The sequence below is a fragment of the Oncorhynchus mykiss genome, chromosome 1 (assembly GCF_057628025.1).
Source record: "Oncorhynchus mykiss isolate SJ-2025 chromosome 1, ASM5762802v1, whole genome shotgun sequence".
NCBI classification, from domain to species: Eukaryota; Metazoa; Chordata; class Actinopteri; order Salmoniformes; family Salmonidae; genus Oncorhynchus; species Oncorhynchus mykiss.
In genome coordinates this window covers 74,438,628-74,461,784 of record NC_143022.1, presented here as the reverse complement: position 1 = coordinate 74,461,784, position 23,157 = coordinate 74,438,628, and the positions used below count along the sequence as shown (strand labels likewise).

The 23,157-nt window shown below is 46.4% G+C and overlaps 1 long non-coding RNA gene across 1 annotated transcript in view; it reads right to left on the bottom strand.

Annotated features, from left to right (window-relative positions):
• The window catches only part of LOC110528637 (uncharacterized), a 44,524-nt gene that overhangs the window by 4,216 nt on the left and 17,151 nt on the right, over positions 1-23,157 (bottom strand). Inside the window, exon 3 of the long non-coding RNA XR_002474288.3 lies at positions 1-447. This exon is cut by the window's left edge and continues 4,216 nt beyond it. This is a non-coding gene — a long non-coding RNA (uncharacterized LOC110528637). The remainder of the gene's footprint in view (positions 448-23,157) is intronic.

The following is a 23,157-nucleotide window of genomic DNA, read 5'->3' as shown; positions in this document are numbered from 1 at the left end:
ATCATAGATCCATTATTGTACCACAATTCAATTACCAGAGGGATGAGAGTACGGAAGTTCAAAAGGTGCATACACACACATGCACAGACACACAACATTTTAACTAACAGTCCAGTGCAAATGTGAGTCCGCTGCGGTCACCCACTACTCACCCGTAACACCCCAGTCCACTCCTGGCCATCCTAATGACTTTGTATAGGGCCTGCCCAGCCTTTACCAGAGGTCTAATCAAATCATCTTCATTCCAGATCAGAGAGAGAGAGAGGCCCTGATGGAAGCCAACAGATGACGAACGTCAGCGGGCACGACAGACGCTGGCACAGGGACTTGGCACGGCTCCCTACCTGTTTGAGACCAGCTGGTACTCCTCCAGTCAGCGGAGCCGCCCTCTCCCATCTCTTCTCTCAGGTCTCCCAGCTCGGATGCTGTGGCCCAGTTCAGCCGACACTGGGGAGAGACACAGGGAAAGAGTTGGGGAGAAATGTGTTCATAATTCTGCTTTAAGAAATCATGCAAAGGACTGTTAATTTGAATGAGTTATATTTTAATATTCAACAAGGTTCTTTCTATGGGGGGGGGGGGGGGGTATCCGACAAAGACATTAGCATACAGAAACAATGATGACGACAAAAGGACATGTAAAGTATGGAATGTTGTGATGCTGTGTCAGCACCTTTGTTATGGTAAAGGTCAAAGTTTGTGGTAAAGCAGCAGTGTGGTGATTAAACATCATGGTAGCAGGAAGAGAAGAGTGGGAGGTAGAGAGGGAGGGATGAGAGGAGTGATGGGAGGTAGAGAGGGAGGGAGGAGAGAGAGGGATGGGGGTAGAGAGGGAGGGAGGAGAGGAGGGATGGGGGTAGAGAGGGAGATAGAGACAGAGGGAGGAAGAGAGAGGGAGGGATGAGAGGAGGGATGGGAAAGAGAGAGGGAGGGAGGGAGGGAGGGAGGGAGGAGAGGAGAGGAGGAGGGATGGGGAGGGGAGGCAAGGGAGGGAGGGAGGGAGGGAGGGAGGGAGGGAGGTAGAGGGGAGGAGAGGAAGGATAGGATGGGAGGGAGGGGAGGAGAGGGAGGATGGAAAGGAAGAAAGGGAGGAAGGAGAGGAGGGATGGGAGGTAGGAAAGAGAGGGAGGAAAGAGGGAAGGGAAGGGAAGGCAAGGGAGGGAAGGGTGGAGCAATGGAGGGAGGGGGGAGGGAAAGAGTGGGGTAGGGAGGAGGAGGCAATGCAGTGAAGGGAGGAGAGAAGGGTGACTGGGAGGGAAGGAAAGAGAGGGAGGAGGGATGGGAGGTAGAGAGAGGGAGGAGAGGAGGGATGGGGTAGAGAGGGAGGTAGGAGAGGAGGGATGGGAGGTAGAAAAGAGAGGGAGATAGGAGAGGAGGGATGGGAGGTAGAGAGGGGAAGAAGAGGGATGGGAGGTAGGAAAGAGGGAGGAAGAGGGATGGGAGGTAGGAAAGAGAGGGAGGGAGAGGAGGGATGGGATGGGAGGTAGAGAGAGGGAGGAGAGGAGGGATGGGGTAGAGAGGGAGATTTGAGAGAAGGGATGGGAGCGAAGGAAAGGAGAGAGAGCAGGACAAAATAAGCAGAAGCAGGGGAGGTAGAGAGGGAGATAGGAGAGGAGGGATGGGAGGTAGAAAGAGAGGGAGATAGGAGAGGAGGGATGGGGAGGTACAGAGGGGGACAAGCATGGCAGTAGAAGGAAGGGAGGAGAGGAGGGATGGGAGGTAGAGAGGAAGATAGGAGAGGGTGGATGGGGAGGTAGGGAGGGAGAGAGGGAGAGGAGGGATGGGATGGGATGGGAGGGAGGGGAGGAGAGGGAGGGACAGGAGGTAGAAAAGGAGGAGGAGAGGAGGGATGGGAGATAGGAAGAGAGGGAGGAGAGGAGGGGAGGGAGGGAGGGAGGGCGTAGGGAGGGGAGGGAGGAAGAGGAAGGTATACTCCCACCCCCTCCCTCCCTCCCTCCCTCTCTACCTCCATCCCTCCCTCTCTCTCCCTCTCTATATACCCCCACCCTTCCTCTCCTCCCTCCCTCTCTACCTCCCATCCCTCCTCTCCTCCCTCCTTTCTCATCCCACCCCTCCTCTTCTCCCTCCCTCCCTCTCTACCTCCCATCCCTCCTCTCCTCCCTCCTTTCTACATCCCACCCTTCCTCTCCTCTCGCTCCCTCTCTCACCTCCCTCCCTCCCCCCTCCCTCCCTCCATCCCTCTCTACCTCCCATCCCTCCTCTCCTCCCTCCTTTCTACATACCACCCCTCCTCTTCTCCCTCCCTCCCTCTCTACCATCCATCCCTCCGCTCATCCCTCTATCCACCTCCCTTTCTCCCCCCTTCCTCCCTCTCTCACTCCACCTCCCTCCCTCCTCCCTCTCATTTAACCCTTCCTCTCCTCGCTCCCTCTCTACCTCCCCTCCCTCCCTCCCTCCCATCCCTCCTCCCCTCCCTCCTTTCTATCTCACTCCTCCCTCCTCCTCCATCTCTACCGTCCATCCCTCTGCTCTCCCTCTCTCACTTCCACCCCCTCCTCTTCTCCCTCCCTCCCTCTCTACCCCCATCCCTCCTCTTCTCCCTCCCTCCCTCACTCCCATCTCCTCCTCCCCCTCCCTCCCTACCTATCATCCCTCCTCTCTCCTCCCTCCTCCTCTACTTCCCATCCCTCTTTCCCTTCCCTCCCTCTCTACCTCCCCACCCCCTCTCTCCTCTCCTCCCTCCCTCTCTACCTCCCATCCCTCCCTCTCATCCCTCCTCCCTCTCTACCTCCCATCCCTCCTCTCATCCCTCCCTCTCTACCTCCCATCCCTCCTCTCATCCCTCCCTCTCTACCTCCCTCCGTCTCTATCTCCCACTCTATGTCCCATCCCTCCTCTCCTCCCTCCCTCTCTACCTACCATCCCTCCTCTCGTCCCTCCCTCTCTACTACCCATCCCTCTTTCCCTTCCCTCCCTCTCTCACCCCCCATCCCTCCCTCTCCTCCCTCCCTCTCTCACCCCTCTATCCCTCCTCTCATCCCTCCCTCTCTACCTCCCATCCCTCCTCTCATCCCTCCCACCCTTACTCTCCTCGCTCACCTCTCATCCTCCCCTCCCTCCCTCCCCCCCTCCACCTCCTTACCTCCCATCCCTCCTCTCCTCCCTCCTTTCTACATACCACCCCGCCTCTTCTCCCTCCCTCATCCATCCCTCCGCCTCCCTCCCTCCTTTCTACATCCCCACCCTTCCTCTCCTCGCTCCCTCTCTACCTCCCTCCCTCCCTCCCTCCCTCCCTCCCTCCCTCCCTCCCATCCCTCCTCTCTCCCTCCCTCCCTCTCTACCTCCCATCCCTCTCTCTCCTCCCTTCCTACATCCCACCCTTCCTCTCCTCTCTCCGCCCCCCCACCTCCCCCTCCCTCCCTCCCTCCCATCCCTCCTCTCCCTCCCTCCTTCTACATCCCACCCCTCCTCTTCTCCCTCCCTCCCTCTCTACCGTCCATCCCTCTGCTCCTCCCTCTCTACCTCCCATCCCTCCTCTTCTCCCTCCCTCCCTCTCTCACCCCCATCCCTCCCTTCTCCCCCTCCCTCCCTCCTACCTCCCCATCCCTCCTCTCCTCCCTCCCTACCTACCATCCCTCCTCTCCTCCCTCCCATCTCCACCATCCCTCCTCTTTTCCCTCCCTCCCTCTCTACCTCCCATCCTCCCTCTACCCCCCTCCCTCCCTCTCACCCCCCATCCTCCCTCCCTCCCTCCCTCTCTACCTCCCTATCTCTCCCTCCGTCCCTCCCTCTCTACTTCCCATCCCTCTTTCCCTTCCCTCCCTCTCTACCTCCCATCCCTCCTCTCCTCCCTCCCTCTCTACCTCCCATCCCTCCTCTCATCCCTCCCTCTCTACCTCCCATCCCTCCTCTCATCCCTCCCTCTCTCACTCCCTCCCACCTCCTCCTACCTCCCTCACTCATTTCTCCTCACCTCCCATCCCTCCTCTCCTCCCTCCCTCTCTACCTCCCATCCCTCCTCTCATCCCTCCTTCTCACCACCTACTTCCTTCCTGCTACCATGATGTTTAATCACCACACTGCTGCTTTACCACAAACTTTAGCCTTTACCATAACAAGGGTGCTGACACACGTACAACTATTCCATACTTTACATGTCCGTTCGTCGTCATCATTGTTTCCGTATGCTAATGTCTTTGTCGGATTCCCCGCCCTCATAGAAATAACCTTGTTGAATATTAAAATATAACTCATTCAAATTAACAGTCCTTTGCACGAGCATGCACCCTCCCCCACAATGCCCCTGCGTGGGGCGGTGGGGCTCCCCTGACCCACTTAAACACATCTGGGTCAGCTGCCCTCACCTCCTTTCACATGCACACAGGCACGCACACAGGCACGCACACACACGCTTTATAAACACAAACGCTTAGCCATACAGGACTGAAAAACTCATACAAATGTATCTATACACATACAGGAAACCTGTATCACGTATCCATTCATAATTGACTTCAAGATGAAGAACTATCTGTGATTATTATTTATGTTGACCACATCCCTGTAGCATTTTTGACTTATTTTAAATGTCAGAGCTCCAGAAAAAGCCTAAATACACATATGTAAAGAGTACATACACATATGTAAAGAGTAGTGTGAAGTAGATTCCTTTAAGAGCCAAAGGTTGTTTTGGTAGTTCTGTGCTGGATGTTAACTGGTGGGTTTGAAGCGCAGAGGGGCATACGAAGAGGCAGGAGGCATGCAAGGGCACATGAAGAGAACGATTAGGCCCTTGAAACAGGGGAATACTATCGCCCATATCGCTTCCAAAAATAAGACACTTTTGAAGTGTGTTTATGGCTAGGGAGCAAAGTTGTGTGTTTGAGTTTCAGGCAAGAGGCAATAGTGAGTTGGCTTGTCAGGGTGTTTGTGTCTACGTGTGTGTGTGTGTGTGTGTGTGTGTGTGTGTGTGTGTGTGTGTGTGTGTGTGTGTGTGTGTGTGTGTGTGTGTGTGTGTGTGTGCGTGCGTGCACGCCTGAGTTGAAGTCCCTCTTGTCTGAATAAACATACAAAAGCCAGGTAAATGACATGGCGTCTTCTGCACATGCCCAGTGGCTGTCATCTTTCTTCACAGAGGGAGTTCAGAGTGCCAGTTATCATTGCATATGCTGGACCCAACAGCCACACACACACACAAACACACACACACACACGCACACATGTACACGCACTCTCACACACACATTATAAGCCTGTGGCTACAGCGTTCAAAGAGGCGTGATATTGAAATCCAGAGGCAGAGGGAACAGTGGGGTTTGCAGGGTCCATGGAAGGGTATTGATCAAGGTTAGTTTACTGGAAAAACGTCTCCCTCCCAACTGGGCTGTGGCTGAGGGGCATAAGAGCAACACTAGGCAAGGGTTTGTGTGTGTGTGGCAGCGTGTTTGCGCATCTGTCTGTGTTTCTATGTGTGTGTGTGTGTGTGTGTGTGTGTGTGTGTGTGTGTGTGTGTGTGTGTGTACCATGGCTTAAGGACATAGTAACTCCAGTAGGTGTCTATTAGATTGGAATAACACAGCTGAGGCAGGTTTGGTGGGTTGGAGAGAGTACGTAGCAGGCAGTACATAGCAGGCAGCACTGAGCAGACAGTACTGAGCAGGCAGTACTGAGCAGGCAATACATAGCAGGCAGTACTGAGCAGGCAGTACGTAGCAGGCAGTACATAGCAGGCAGTACGTAGCAGGCAGTACGTAGCAGGCAGTACATAGCAGGCAGTACTGAGCAGGCAGTACGTAGCAGGCAGTACATAGCAGGCAGTACTGAGCAGGCAGTACTGAGCAGGCAGTACTGAGCAGGCAGTACATAGCAGGCAGTACATAGCAGGCAGTACTGAGCAGGCAGTACATAGCAGGCAGTACTGAGCAGGCAGTACATAGCAGGCAGTACTGAGCAGGCAGTACTGAGCAGGCAGTACTGAGCAGGCAGTACTGAGCAGGCAGTAAGGAGCAGGCAGTACTGAGCAGGCAGTACTGAGCAGGCAGTACATAGCAGGCAGTACATAGCAGGCAGTACATAGCAGGCCGTACTGAGCAGGCAGTACATAGCAGGCAGTACATAGCAGGCAGTACATAGCAGGCAGTACTGAGCAGGCAGTACATAGCAGGCAGTACATAGCAGGCAGTACATAGCAGGCAGTACATAGCAGGCAGTACATAGCAGGCAGTACATAGCAGGCAGTACTGAGCAGGCAGTACATAGCAGGCAGTACATAGCAGACAGTACATAGCAGGCAGTACATAGCAGGCAGTAATGAGCAGGCAGTACATAGCAGGCAGTACATAGCAGGCAGCTCAGTCATAATTAAGTAGAGGAGACATTTGAAAGAAAGATTTCTAAGTCTATTGGAACACAGGCAGCCGGTAGTGATAACTATTCATCTCATTGGACTGTGACGCTGTGAGTGGAACCTATTTGGTCAGGTGTGAGTTTTAAAGGAAGAAGAGGAAGAATTTACACTCTCATTCATTGAGGATGTGGGACCACTCAGGGGTTTCATGTGCTGAGTAAAACTAAACTCTGCCAAATCTGTCTGCTAAGCAAATCTCTCTCTTTCACCATCTTTCTCATACAAAGACTCTCTCTTTCTTACACTCACACTCACTCTCTCTCTCACACACACACACACTCTCTCACACACACACACACACACACACACACACACACACACACACACACACACACACACACACACACACACACCTAGCAGAAACAAGGATTTGTAAAACCTGTCTGACCTTCACATGGTAAAAGTTCCAGCACACACAGAAATGGAATTGAACAGAAATCACATACAAACTCACATATACACACACAGCAGGTTAACAGGAATCACATACAAACTCACATATACACACGCAGCAGGTTAACAGGAATCACATACAAACTCACATATACACACACAGCAGGTTAACAGGAATCACATACAAACTCACATATACACACACAGCAGGTTAACAGGAATCACATACAAACTCACATATACACACGCAGCAGGTTAACAGGAATCACATACAAACTCACATATACACATGCAGCAGGTTAACAGGAATCATGAATATTTGTGTTGTGTTTTTTGTGTGTGTGCATAACATGGTATAGAGGGGCTGTCAAAGAAAGTGTAATGCTCTCTCTCTCCTTTAATCTTCTCTCTTTCTCTCTCTTTCTCTCGCACTCCCTCTCTCTGGTCAGTTTAATGGATGGTGAATTCCCTGCTTACTCATGCATACTATTGGCAAATTGTCCCTCTCAGATCGCGCCCTGCTTCCATGTGATTTGTGAAAGACGGAGTGACAGGGAGAGTCGCAGGCTCATATTGGAAAAGGGCACAGAGGATATACAGACAAACTAATCCGAATGGTGGAGACAATTCTATATTTGAGGGCTCACAGGCCGGTGAGGCTGGAATTGGCTAGAGAGTGTCCATGTAGAGAGAGAGAGAGCAGAAGAGGGAGAGCGAAAGAGAGAGAGCAGACAGAGTGAGAGAGCTAAATAGAGAGAGAGAAAGTAAGAGAATGAAAGAGAGAAAGTGAAAGAGAGCAGACAGAGAGAGAGAGACAGATTATAGAACAGTGAGAGCTGTGACCTTGCTTGTTGTATGCATGTGTGTGCAAGTATTTTTGCCGTCATAATACCAATTGGGTGGAAGAAGAAAAACACAAACAACCTTCCCACTAGAAGCCCACTATTTCACTCCGAGATGTACAATAACAGCTCCCTGCCTTGTGTTGTTCCGTGGGAGAATTCAATGTCAGGTCACTGCAAGCCATAGTTTCACGTCTGTATGTCTATATCTCGAACAGAGCACTGGTTATTCAAGGTAATAACAGCTTAGAGCGCCCCCTGTTGGTTGTGTGATACGGACACAGCGTTAGAGCACAGGTCAGCTGGGCGAATCGGGCATAGATTATTAATGCCTGGCCCCCAAGATCAGGCATAATAGCCGAGCCCATCGGATAGCTGTGAGTGAGAGCAATTAGACAGTGCTCTTAAGAGAGCTTCTAGTGCTATTAATGACTGGAGCTACAGGGGAAACACTCAGCTTTGCTAGCGGTCTGGAATAACAATGAGACAGGATTACACAGCAGGATACAGTCTGATGTATCAGCTTTTAACCTGTTGAATGATGGAAGAAAACTTGTAGGTGACCATGACTGCGATGAGAGAACAGTGCAAACAGGCACACAGTACATACACACCAGTGGATCACGCTCAAATGCAGAACACACTCACACAAGCAGAAGCACATCATTCTAACCCGGGTCTGTCTCTCGCCAACACACTCGAATATAAACGCAACATGTGCACGCACAGGCGCAAATTACACACACAAACTCACACATGTGCAAAGAAAAATGCGCGCACGCACACGAGCGCACACGTACGCACATGCACGCACACGCGCGCAGACACACACACGCGCACCCACGCACACAAAAGCAAGGCTGAACAGTAGAGTTTTCATAAATTTGCCTACTTTAAGGCAAGCCGCAAGCTATTACCAAACAAAATAAAGAATAACAGGAAAAGCAAGGAGGGGGAGAAAGGCCTTAGCTAATTCAGAACACTAGGTGCAGAATGTGCCAAGTCTGCCCCTTTCAAAAGCAGCGGCCGCTGCAGCTTTCCAGCCATAAACATCTAGTGGGGAGGTCTGCTAGGGACTAGCCAGATTAAACATGCTTATTTATAAAGGAATTTTGGCACAAAGACTCCAACTTCAATTTTTTTTCCTCTCTCCTCTCCCTCTCCATGCCTCCTTCAAATCTCCTGATCTTTAATCTGGGGGCCAGAGTCTGCTAGACAGATTAGGACAGCAGCTACTGACAAGGCCGTTAAATCTCTGCTGGCTGACAAACCTGGCACTGGAGATGTTTAGGAACGATCCTCCAAAGGGCTGCACAGAAGAGTAATGGGGGAAGAGCCGAGAGAGAAGTCACAGGTTCTGGAACGGGAGACCAGCATTGGGACGTTTTAATGGGCTCACTCATGGAAAAGGCCTGAGGAAATCATGGGATCCACTACGGACTCAGTGTGCCGGTTTGGAATGCTATGTTATCCATGGGGGCGAGAAATGTATTGGGTAGAAGATAGGAATGCAGATAAAAGTTTGGCACTTATATTAGGTGTGTGTGTGTGTGTGTGTGTGTGTGTGTGTGTGTGTGTGTGTGTGTGTGTGTGTGTGTGTGTGTGTGTGTGTGTGTGTGAGAACAGTATGTGCTCCAGAGGGAGTCGCAGAGGCGATGGTCTCTCAGCATGAAAGTGCTGATTTCACATCACTTCAGATTTCAGATCCACCGCTATCAAACTACACAGCACCATTCACCATAGACACAGTATACATACACAATATGGTGCCCATATGCCTGTGACATTCAGACGAATGGCTTCCAGAGCAACTACTGGAACTGCGGTGAGTATCCATTTTGGATCAGCCCCTGAGAGAACAGAATCTGAGGGGGATCCATTTTGGATCAGCCCCTGAGAGAACAGAATCTGAGGGGGATACATTTTGGATCAGCCCCTGAGAGAACAGAATCTGAGGGGGATCCATTTTGGATCAGCCCCTGAGAGAACAGAATCTGAGGGGGATCCATTTTGGATCAGCCCCTGAGAGAACAGAATCTGAGGGGGATCCATTTTGGATCAGCCCCTGAGAGAACAGAATCTGAGGGGTATCCATTTTAGATCAGCCCCTGAGAGAACAGAATCTGAGGGGGATCCATTTTGGATCAGCCCCTGAGAGAACAGAATCTGAGGGGGATCCATTTTGGATCTGCAATTTCAGTCAGACAGCAGGGACTAATATAGAATCTGAAACAAAGAACAGGTCTGTGAGCCTCCTCTGTGCCCCCCTTCCAGGTCCCCCCCCCCCCCCCCCTCGGGTAGATTAGACTGCTTAGCGCTCACTGCAGGCTAGCTAATCACTTGGGGGGTGGGGGGGTTCTCATTCATCCCCCCCCTCTCCTCGACCCCCAGTCCCACCCCCACATTGCCCGCGGGGCATCGTCACGGTGACAGTGACAGTAATCTTGCAGTGACAGTTTGGACGCGTTGTCATTAAACTGCCACCATGACACTGAGACGATTGCCCTGAAGAGGCTGGCCACAATGCAGGAGCCAGCCAGCCAGCAGGAGAGAAACCATCCCGGGCTAAAAATACTATTACACAATACATCTCATAATTGGTTTATGCAGTGCAATGCTGTAGCCGCTGCCCCTATCGCATAAACAGCCAAATGATAGACAATGGGTTGAGATGGGTGGAGAGGTGGATGATGTTGGTGTGCCATTCCAGAACAGTGTTCTCAGCACTCTCAGTCATGATTCAACAACCCCCCCTAATATATTATGAGTTATTGTCGCTTTTTTATTGAATAGGTACATGTGCTAGATATAAGTCTTTGCTGAAGACAATGAAGAACAATGCCTCCGTGCATGTGTCAGTAACAAAAGGTATGGATCTGGACAAAAGGAGTGAGATAGATTTAAGACCACTGTCGCTAGGTCTGTGCCCAACATCTCCATAAATCCTAATACCGAGTCCTTCCACGTGAAAAAGAAAGAAAGGGGAAGAAAGTAAATGCATTTTCTCTCCATCTCCTCTCTCTCTCCTTCCCTTCAGTGTGCCGGTGTGGCCTGACAGAGGAGCAGATGGTGGTTTAAGCAGAGAATTTATGAGCGCCACAATCTTAATGTTGCAGAAAGAAAAGAAAAGGGCTTGCATCAAACCAACTGACAAATGCACTTGCTAATATTAATGCACTACTCATTCATCCAATATGCTTCCTAATTGCTTTTCTGTACACAGTAATATGGCACCTGCTGCTCAACTCCGGCTCACGTGTCAGGAGAGGGGAGAGAGAGAGAGTGAGATTGAGAGAGAGGGCGGGGGGGAGATGGAGGTAGGGAGAGAGAGAGAGATTGAGAGAGAGAGAGAGAGAGAGAGGGGGGGAGGGAGAGAGAGAGAGAGAGGGGGGGGGGGTAGGGAGGGAGAGAGGGAGAGCGGCTACAGATCTACACCCTAGCATATCTTTCTCTCCTCTCTCTCTCTCTCTCCTCTCTCTCCCTCTCTCTCTCGCTCCTCTCTCTCTCTCTCTCGCTCCTCTCTATTCTCTCTCGCTCCTCTCTATTCTCTCTCTCTTCTCTCTCTCCACTCTCTAGTGATGGATACAGGGCCTTGGATCATGTGCTGGACCTGTCAGCATTCCTAATTAAAATGGTATACTTACAGCAGGGAAAAAGGGGATGCTGCAGGAAAAGAGGAAAGCACTCAGTTAACAGTCAGTAATACACGTCAGACACAGAGGGAGGAAGAGGAGGAGAGAGGAAGAGGGAGAGGATGGACCTCTCCAGAATCAGCCATATCTCATACTAGCTCTTGTTGCTTCATAGAGACAGAATGGGAAACAGGACACACTCAAGAGAGAACACAGAATGGGTGAAAATGCACACTGTTCAACGTATTTTATGTATATCCTACATTTAATTGATGTTGGGTATACACATACATACAATAACTCACACATCTAGTGGAGTACTATTGGTGAGGAAAGACCAAATAACATAACCTCAAAATAAAAATAAAAATAAAATGTCCTGTACACTCTGAGCATTTCTTTCCCCAAAAGGGTTCTTTGGCTGTCCCCATAGGAGTACTCATTTTGGTTCCAAGTAGAACCCTTTTTGTTTCCAAGTAAAACTCTTTTGGATTCCATTTACAACTCTCTGTGGAAAGGGTTCTACCTGGAACCAAAAAGGGTTCTTTAAAGGGTACTCCTATGGGGACAGCCAAATACCTTTTAGGTTTTAGAAAGAACCTTTTTTCTAAGAGTGTAGTAGTGTTCAATCCCCAAATAGACGAAAAACACTTCATAATAAATGTCATTAAAGCGCAATGGCTGGAGCTAGTGAATGGCTATGCCACCTTCAAAGCATTACTCTTTGATGGCCGCAAGTGATTTTGCAGAAACGTTGGACCCCACTATAAAAGTGTCATGCATATAGCCACTTTTCATTTCTTAGTGTTGGCACGAATACAATGTCAGTTATATTGTTCATACAAGCTGAATCACAAATTCAGAATAACTTACTATGAGGTCAGAGGTCCCCGTTTGGTCTAGAGATGAATGTTTATCTTTGGAGGGAAAATAACTAGTCTTTATCACAGAACACCCAATTTAATTACACCGGATAGGCTAATTTGTCTTAATCTTCTTCTTTCTTGTAATATATTTTTATATTGAGAGGGAACTTTATAATTGATCTCAAAAAACGTAATTGTTTGTCGAGTTCCACCTTGAGAGGACCCGTTTGGGACCAGCCCTACCCCCTATAGCCCTACCATTATCTGCAGACCAGCTGCTGTTAAATGCACTAAATTGTAATATAATGAGCATGTGAATTGCAAGCAATTACAGAGTCAAATTGAATAAATCCTTAGAGCAATAAATTGTCCTTTCTCTTTACATCATACTTAATTGATGCATATTTTATGGAGAATAGTGCATATTACCTTGTCTGGAGGATAAAGTATGCTTCAATTTGTTGTTTGATACATAGAGGCCTCAAAATATGCTTTGTATTTTAGACGGCATAATGGTAACAGACTGAACACACTGTTTATACCATTAGTATCACTCAAAAGTCAGGATTTATTGCTCGCTTGAATGAACATGATAGCCTATAGCCTATACAGTAGGCTACATCATTTAGGGTTATGAGTAATACTTACAAGACCCTGCAAAACAAATATGTGACATAACTACACTACTAAAAAGCAAGTTAATATGAGTTTGCACCCAAACTTAATCCACATCAATGAAATATTTGACCTGTTTCTAGAAGCTAAGCGTATGTTGAACATCTCTTCTTAACAGGAGAGGCATTTGAACGTATCATTTTTTATTTGATCAAAATGTGTTTTTTGGCAAAAATGCCTTCTGGAACATGTGAACTTTCATGTGCCTTAATAACAAACTTGTATGCCATCTGTAAATACAAATACAATTATTAAATTAAGAGTCTAGTTGGTTTAGCCACGAAAAAAGTCAGGAACCTTCCCACTAGCCATGATTGGCTGAGATAATGAGTGGGCTGGACATGCCAAGAAATGAGTTTGGATTGGTCTGCCATGTAGCACACTTCTGCCAATAACACGCGCCGCTCAGTATGTGTAGATAATACTTGCTACCGCAGCTTTTTTTAAAGATATAACATTAGCCATGGAGAACTGCAAAAGGGTTGCTACTGCTCTCAACATTATTTTTGACATGAATTTAGCAGGCGCTTTTGACAAAGATCAGTGGGAAAAAGTTGTGATGGACTACTTTCTGCACACAGTCACTGTGAACAGGAGTGACTTGACACAACGGGCCAAAAAAGCTGTAACGTATGCTAACCCCATTCCGTACAAATGTGCACAACCGCGACATTCAAACGTGGCTGCAAAGAAAACTAATGGGATTGTAGCGAATGTGTTGATATCAAAATCTGGGGTGTAAACTACGTTTCTATTCAAGTGTTGATTGACATGGCAATGGCTCTATAGTATTGGAGAAAAGTAGAAAAAAGTGACCCCTCCGATGCTGTACCTTACATCGTGACGTGCCATGGCATAACGTACAGCACACTTAAAGCAACTAATTCTGTCTTACAATCTCTCTCCACCAGGTGTAGCACTTCTCTCATCATTTAAAAACACGAAATGGACAGTGACGTGGTAAGGTGGGATACCTAGTCATTTTTTGCGTCATCACTGCAAGCAATCATGACTCTCAAAACCCGCTGTTTACTTCTGAAGATCACTTTAGCACCGCCCAAAAAAACCATTTCAAATTCAACACAAACCTTCAAATAGGTATGTAATGACACATTATATAAACTCTTTATAGTGTTTTATTTACATTTGAGAGGCGATAAGCTGATAAGTTGGACAGATCGAGGGAAAAAAGCAGTTTCCCCATGCAACATTTCTCCTTCTCTCGATCACGCAATAGGTTTAGCTTCCCCACCCATCATTTTTTAAAAGACCCGATGGAGCTCATTGCCTTCTTGAATCATGCAGAGATGGGCATAATGAAGGTCTCATCATTGATTTAGTTGGAAAGGGGAGAAGATGTGCTTTACATTGGTATCGTTATTACAGTTGATCTGGAAGTATTACGTTTTTTGGCCGCTAAAATACGGTCAATTGTACGGACCAGCGCGATGTACAAAAGCGAGTGAGTTTACGTTAGCTAGATACAAACAAAATGGAAAAGACACCCTGACGTTTTCAGATAATATAAGTTTCTAATTTTGTCAGAAAGTCATTTTCATTGCAAGTTATAGCGTACTGTTCATTAATTAGCGAACATTAGCATGCTGGCTCGCTAGCTAACGTTACATGTATGATCTGTGTAGTAATATTATTTGTTTCTCAGAAAGCCATTTGCATTGCTAGTTGTAGCCTAATGTCAGCTAGCTAGCTAACATTGAACCTATTTGGTTAGCTTTAGCTATCTGCAGATTCATACTACAGTAGTTAATTGTATGGAGGCTAGCTATGACATTCCGTTTGTACTGAAGCTATGGATTGGGATTATGGTTCATTGTTTAGCTAGCTAGCTAGCTACATGTCTAAACAAAACTATACACGTCACCAGATAATTACATTACCCATCAAGTTGGGGCGGTAGCGTAGGCTAGTGGTTAGAGCGTTGGACTAGTAACTGAAAGGTTGTAAGCTCAAATCCCCGAGCTGACAAAGGTACAAATCTGTCATTCTGCCCCTGAACAAGGCAGTTAACCCACTGTTCCTAGGCCGTCATTGAAAATAAGAATTTGTTCTTAACTGACTTGCCTAGTAAAATAAAGGTAAAATAAAAGTTAGCCAGGTGTGTCTGGGGGTGTTTACGGCCATCTGCAGTATTTCATGTGCATGTGTACATGTCTGGGGCATGGTTATAGCAGTTCTTTCATATGACAGATCAATTTAGACAACTGTGTCTGGGTAAGCATCATCTAATAATTCTAAAATATTTATACCATATTTTTATCTGGACATGTTCTATTGTTGATATTTACACCATTTCACTGTACAGTTTACACCTTCTATATCCTGTGCATGTGACAAATAAACTTCGCTTTTATTTGATATAGTGTATGTTTAACAGAGACGGTAACGTGAAATACAACATGACCTGCGCCAAAGTCAGATAAGGACTGTAAGCAAAAGACTAGATACAGTGTATTTTTACTTGGGGTGTTTCCTTATTGTAGGCAACTACTTTCATCACTTTCAGTATTGAAATCTTTGGTTGTTTACTACAGGACCTTACTGACTCTGTTTAGCACATGGCCTCACATGTGAATCCTTAAAGAGATGGGTGGGGCTGAGGCTTAAGAGTGAACGATGCTGATTAGGTGTAGACAAAGAAGAGCTCTCCAGTAGGTGTATCAAAACATTAAGGGTCATTTTCTCAAAAGTTAGGTTACAAGTTTACCATTTTAAAAGCAGAATTACTTTCCCATTGTTCCTCAACTGCAGTGTATGATATACCATGTTGCAGCGCTGAGTCTATACTTTTATACAATGTAAAAACTACATTTCAAATGTTGCTACATAAGACCGAATTGAGGCAGTCGGTCACATTTGTGATGCAACATAATGACTATAATTTGAAAATCAAAAAGTATGCCTATACATATCACTAAGACAAATCATGCAATATCAATCATGATCGGAAGTGGTTTAAATCATTCCACTTCACAGTTGATGGCTAAGGGGTTTTACGGAAATGTGTACTATAATATCTACGAATGAATTCATAGAATGTTCTAAATTGTTCATGTAAATTAACACCACCCACGTAAGAACGAAGTGCTCATCATTATTTTCAAAGTTCAATATTCCGTATCAAGCAAATGATACAGAACACTGAACCTTTGTTTTTATCAAATCAAGGAATTATCTAAAGCAGTAGTTTAAAATAGCAATGATTTGCAGCGACATGACCGAAGCCATTGAAACTGTCACACCCTGATCAGTTTCACCTGTCCTCGTTATGTCTCCACCCCCTCCAGGTGTCACTTATTTTCCCCAGTGTATTTATCCCTGTGTTTCCTGTCTCTCTGTGCCAGTTTGTCTTGTATGTTCCAAGTCAACCAGTGTTTTTTCCCCGTACGCCTGCCTTTGCTATTCTCTAAGTCCTTCCAGTTTTGACCCTTGCCTGTTTCTGGACTTTGTACCCGCCTGCCTGACCATTCTGCCTGCCTTGACCACTAGCCTGTCTGCCACTCTGTACCTCCTGGACTCTGATCTGGTTTGGACCTTTTGCCTGTCTACTACTATTCTCTTGCCTACTCCTTTTGGATTATTAAACATCTTAAACTCCAACCATCTGCCTCCTGTGTCTGCATCTGGGTCTCGTCTTGTGTCATGATAGAAACACTTAAGATAAGCTCCCAAAATCGTCTTCGAGTGATTGACACATGCACACACACACACACACACACACCATTCTCCTTAACATGTTTGTATCAAGAAATTACTGTATAATGCTAAACCTTTGTTTTATCAAATCAAATAATTTATCTAAAGCATTAGCCTAAAATTAGGCAGGATTTGTACAACACAACTTTTAAGGCGTTTTAAAGTGTTTTACAGAGTGTGTTGTCGTCAGTCAAACTATGCAAAAGTGAAACCAAAACTAACCTCAACGTTAAGGCATTATTTCCGAGAATTTGGTTAAGTTTAGGCATTTGGGTTAAATTTAGGTAACGAGTGCCTAGCACTAAGGTTGAACCCGCGATGTTTAGAGATGTAGCTTGCGGTTTTAGCCCATACCCAATACCCATTCCCACCACACTAGCTCAGCGTTTCCCAAACTCAGTACAAGGGACCACAAGGGGTGCATATTGTTTTTTGCCCTAGCACTATACAGCCGATTTAAATATTCAACTCATAATCAAGATTTTATTATTTGAATCAGCTGTGTAGTGCTAGGGCAAAAACCAAAACGTGCACCCCTTGTGGTATCGAGTTTGGGAAATGCTGTCCTACTGGACCCTACTGGATGATAACAGGCACTCGGGTTGCCTCTAGCGGACGGTTGGCAATTGCCCATGGAGATAAAACGCCAAGCCATCCCACAACTTCACCAGTCTTATAACGTCTGGACAATGGTAAACTACTGCAGTGAAATGACTGAAGGCTTTGAAACACTGACAATAAGCACACAAAGTCCTTGCAGTGATTGACACACACAGAGGCAAACACACAGACGTGCAAATGCACACACACATACACTCTTGTCTGTTCTCCTTGGCCGTGTGTGTGTTTGAGGGGTAACTCTGTTATGCATGAATTGGAGAGCAATGTGCACCTGAAGGCACACGTCAACACAGAGTCCCAAGAGCAGTCATCAGCCAAGGGCCTGAGTCACAACCAGCTGTTCTCACACAAACACACACACACAGGCAAATATATTCTCATTATGGTAAGTCTACCTACTGTCTAGGTCAAATATGCTGTTTTTAAAATAATGAAAATGTTTACTACAGATGTCGCTCTTCACTCATGAGCCTCGTGAGTGAAAAATCACCATTAGTCTGTTCAAAAAGGACTACATTTTTGAGATGACAATGCCAACCAGCGGGTGAACATATCTTGAAAGACTTTGATTGCAAGCAGGACACCAACATCATCTTTTTAGGGAGTGGTAATGAGGTGACTATTAATGGTTGCAATTCAGATCAACTATGCGGGTTAATTCATATCGATGGTTCAATGAAACATCAGCTGGCGATAACAAGGATGCCGCCTTTTGATGAAGAATTTGTAGGCAGGAAGTTGGCTTCTGGATAAACGCCGCCAGTGTGTGCTCTGCAAGCAATACAGCAGATGAAGGTATGGCAAGAGTGTGGTGAACAGATAGATGTGGTTATGGACAGTGATGAGGAGAAGAGCTGAGTGCATTGGGAAGATGAGTTGAGGAAGAATGTCGCCAAGTACAAACCGTATTCTGCTGTCTCTGATGGCTCAGAAATTGAACCTGAAGAGAGTGAGGATGAATTACCTGTGGTGGCATGTGTGGTGAAGACCCCCGAGTCCGAGCCATGTGACTTGCTTTGCTCTCCAGAGCAGGGCGCTTTTTAAAAAGAGTCTTCACCTGATAAAGTCATGTTAGGATATGTCAGTTATCCAGTGAGAGATTTGTGCCAAACTCACCAAGGTGTTTCAGATGCCAAGCTTATGTTCATGTTGCAGCAGTGTGTAGTAGGGAGATACCGAGATGTGAGATGTGTGCAGAAGGGCATGAGACAAAGGCATGTGTAAAGACAGGTTGAGGTTGCCAGTGTCAGAGTAGAACAGAAGGTTTCGTACGCTGAGGCAGTGGAGAGAGTAGAGGATGATGGGTCGAGTCAAGGGTGAGTAGTAGGCCCAGGCCAAAACAGTGTGATATGAATTTGTACTTCAGTAAGGTTGGCTTCTTAGCATTCATTGCCATGGTCATCAACTGTACCGCAGAAATGGAACGTAAATCACAGAAAATAAATGTTGTGGTGGCAGCTGCAGAGAATTACTTGGGTGTACAAGGTTTTACTGCTGAAGAGGTACAAGATGTGTTAAACGAAATAGTAGGATCAGTTAGGGACAAAGTAGTGGAATGGAGTTGTGGTTTTTAATTTTCATGAAAAACTGGTACAGTGCATTCGGAAAGAATTCAGACCCCTTGACCTTTTCCACATTTTGTTATCTTGCAGCTTTATTCTAAAATGGATTAAATACAAACAAAATACCACATAATGACAAAGCAAAAACAGGCTTTTAGACATTTTAGCAAATGTATTAAAAATAAAAAACAGAAATACCTTACTTAAATAAGTATTCAGACCCTTTGCTATGATACTCGAAATTGAGCTCAGGCGCATCCTGTTTCCATTGATCATCCTTGAGATGTTTCTACAACTTGATTGAACTCCACCACAGTTAACAGTGCATGTCAGAGCAAGGAACTCTGGAGTTCTGTCAGTGGCAAGGCCCTTCTCACCCGATTGCTCAGTTTGGCCAGGCAACCAGCTCTAGGAAGAGTTTTGTTGGTTACAAACTTCTTCCATTTATGAATGATGGAGAACACTGTGTTTTTGGGGACCTTCAATGCTGCAGACATTTTTTGGTACCCTTCCCCAGATCTGTGCCTTGACTTAATCCTGTCTTGGAGCTCTACAGACAATTTCTTCGACTTCATCGCTTGGTTTCTCCTCTGACTTGCACTGTCAACTGTGGGACCTTATATAGACAGGTGTGTGCCTTTCCCTATCATGTCCAATCAATTGAATTTACTACAGGTGGACTCCAATCAAGTTGTAGAAACGTCTCAATGATGATCAATGGAAACAGGATGCACCTGAGCTCGATTTCGGGTCTCATAGCAAAGGGTCTGAATACTTATGTAAATAATGTATTTCTGTTTTAGCTGTTGTCATTACGGGTTATCGTGTGTAGATTGATGAGGAATTTATTTTACTTGGTCTATTTAAGAATAAGGCTGTAACATAACAAAATGTGGAAAAGGTCAAGGGGTCTGAATACTTTCCGTATGCCCTAGGCTGTACATAGGCTGTAGCGTTGTGCTATAACCAGTGTAATGTGTCATGCTAACGTCACTGTGACTTGATGGCCCATAGTCCACCAATAAGTCATGCAAATGAGACACTGTTTACTTGACTGGCCACGCTGGGTATTCATTCAGTTGTTCTGGTGGTAGTAATCAGTGCTGTATACAGGCAGACAATCTGCTGAACAGGCAAGCATAGCTAACTATAGAGCGCAATAGTAATGGTTTCTTTTTGTAGGCACTAACTCCACCATGGTTCGTCGGACAAAGCCTATGTGGAAAATGAATGGCGTTTTTGTAGGGTTTTTGGATAAACGGCGATGCAATAATTATTTTGCTGGTAATCGACCAAAATAGAGCTCACCAGCTTGTAGTCCTAAAACCCGGATATAAGTTACCTCTGGTTCATGCAGCCATCCTTATTGGAAAAATTAATGTGGAGAGAATAGGGTTTTGGAATAATTACTAAAAATAAGGTCTGTGGTAATCACAGGCTTGGAAGATCTTATTTGTTTTGTTCTGCTGTCACTAGCCGGCATCACCCGGTACCCTGCACCTTAAAGACTGCTGCCCTATGTACAAAGTCATTGAGCACTGGTCACTTTAATAATGTTTACATACTGTTTTACCCACTTCATATGTATATGTCTTCTATAGAACTACTGCTGTACACACCTTTTCTATTCATATCCTGTCCATACCGTCTATACACGCCATCATAAAGGTATTGTATATAGTTATATTCCGGATTCTGACTTGGCTTGTCCTGAGATTTCTTAATTCCTTTATTTTTATTTTTGGGATTTGTGTGTATTATTTTGTATTGTTAAGTATTAGTGATCTGTTGGAGCAAGGAGCATTTCACTACACATGTGAACACCTGCAAAATATGTATTTGTCATCAATAGAGTTTGATTATGTGTTATCACGTGATGCTGCCTTCGAATCCTGTCCCAAATGGATGTAACCTAACTGGAAGAGTTCTACTTCTAAGGTAGGTGCCTTTGGAGGTAGGTAGGCAGCAGCCTTTGGATTGGTTAAATAATAACAGTAGGCTACACCAACGTTCGTTTCAATTCATACAAAGCGATTGCCCAGCACGGGGTGCAAACTCTTGATGCTCAGAGCCAAAGTGTGCTGCCCAGATCACTGCACTATGGCAGTTTACAATGCTCTAGCAAGCTGTAAGAATACTTGATGATACTTGATGGTTGGTTGGCAGAGCCTTCCCCAAACTATAGCCCCCTAGGTACGGTACTGCATTGTATAGCCTACAAACAAACATCGCTTCCAGCTGCCTCTTGACAGCCATTTTAAATATTCAATATTCATTCAAATCCTCCTGCTGCATGACTATTTTCCTCCTGCGATGAAATGGGGCATATTAAGATCTGACATCTGTGACTAGCAGGTAGCCTAGTGGTTAGAGCGTTGGGCCAGTAACCGACAGGTTGCTGGATCGAATCCCCTGAGCAAGGTAGTTAACCCACTGTTCCCCGGGCGCCGTGGATGTCGATTAAGGCCGCTCCCTGCACCTCTCTGATTCAGAGGGGTTGGGTTACATGCAGAAGACACATTTCAGTCGAAGGCATTCAGTTGTACAACTGACTAGGTATCCCCCTTTCCCTTATTTGTCCAGCCTCCCTCATTACTCACTCTAAGTAGAGTAAAACTAAATTTACTTTAGATTAACATTTATTGTTTTAATACAATTATTCTTACATTGCATTAATAAAAGCAACGCCACCAATTAAATGCATAGACTCATGTGTATGCACCAGAACAGTACATTTCATAACAGGAATAGAGAGCACATAAGTCTGTCCTTGTGGATGTGTACAAGCACATTCGCAATGTCAATGTGTCCCAAACCACACAGAACTCTCTCCTTTTCCCCTGTTTTGAGTAGTGGGGTCATAGCGGGCCAGTGCTTTATGGTTTGTGTATTTTGGGATCAGAGGAAAATGGCTTCCCTGAATAAATAATCAGCATTTGCGAGCCATCACCATCGGCAGCACACACAGGGAGATGAGAACTGCATCGCCCAAGATATATTACCCACAATGCTTTTCAACAAGGCAACTAATTAGAAGAAGAAAGGTCAAGTAAAAGCAGAGTGTGATTAGAGAGAGAGAGAGAGAGAGAGAGAGAGAGAGAGAGAGAGAGTGTGGAAAAAGAGAGCAGAAAAAATTTCACATACATAGTCGCTTTTGGACCGATGCCAAAAAGTATTTTTTCTGCCACTAGAACTGCTAGTAGCTTGTAAACGGTGGCTTCAATATTTAATGAAATGCTTATGTTGCAGCACCTGGACATATCCGCTCAGCCGCCCAACAGGGCGCTCCCAGGAGGGTCATTACCGCAGCCATTTTCAGAGAGGGCAGATCCCAGGCCTGGGTGCCAACCATGATGCCTGTCTTCTGGAATCTACGCTCACTAAAACAGCAGGGGAGGGGGATGCACTGCTGCTGGGACCAGCGCCTGAGAAGGTGTGTGTGTGTGAGAGAGAGGGTGAAGAGGAGAGAGTAGTAGAACATGGCGGTGTAGTGTGGGGCCAGTGTATTCCCAGTGAGTGCGGTAGGTAGGTAGTATAGCCTAGGGCTTCTCTCCTGGCATTTAAACACCACAGTGGTCCTGCAGGGGGACATTGAGCACTCGGTGAAAACAGACTGAAGTATGCTTTCCTGTCAACACAAAAACCCTTACAGTATGTGTGACGTTGCCTCGGCTGCAACCTGTCATGTAAACTGTACAAACACTAACACACACACGTAAACACACTCTTTTGGGATCAGCAATGAAACATGGGAGATCATAGAGACTCTTGCACTCATGAGTCCTTCACACACAGACTCAGACACACACACACACACGTGCCCTTTTCCCTAGGATGGACTGGCTGGGGATAATGCTGCTTTCCTGCATTCTTCTACCTCCCAGCCGCCTGACTGTCCGGCACTGCCCTGGTGCACACGCGCACACACACACACACACACACACACACACACACACACACACACACACACACACACACACACACACACACACACACACACACACACACACACACACACACACACACACACACACACACACACATCCCTGGGTAAGTGAAGTCCCATCCTAATGGAGTTTAATTACTCACACCACATCCATCACAGCTCCAGTAGGAGCCCACAGTATTTTATCACCACTTTTAGGGGTTATTAGTACAAATACACTGTCACACTGCATTACCAGAAGAGCGCTTTAGGTGCCATCTCTCCTGAACATTCATTAAAATCTCTATCAATATCTATCAGCGCCCGCTCTCCCTTCGCACTCTCTCTCGCTCCCATTACAGAAGGCCGGGCAACTCTTCCCCATCGCCCCGGCCGGCTGCCGACACTCTGCATACCTCTAAAAGTTTTCACTTCATCTATCTCCCCTCTCTTCCTCTGTTCCGCCCATCGCCGGGCGATTGATGGAGGCTGGCAAGGACACCGGTGGCAGGGGCTTTAAGAGACCGCGTCCTGAGAAACATGGATCAGATGACTACTTT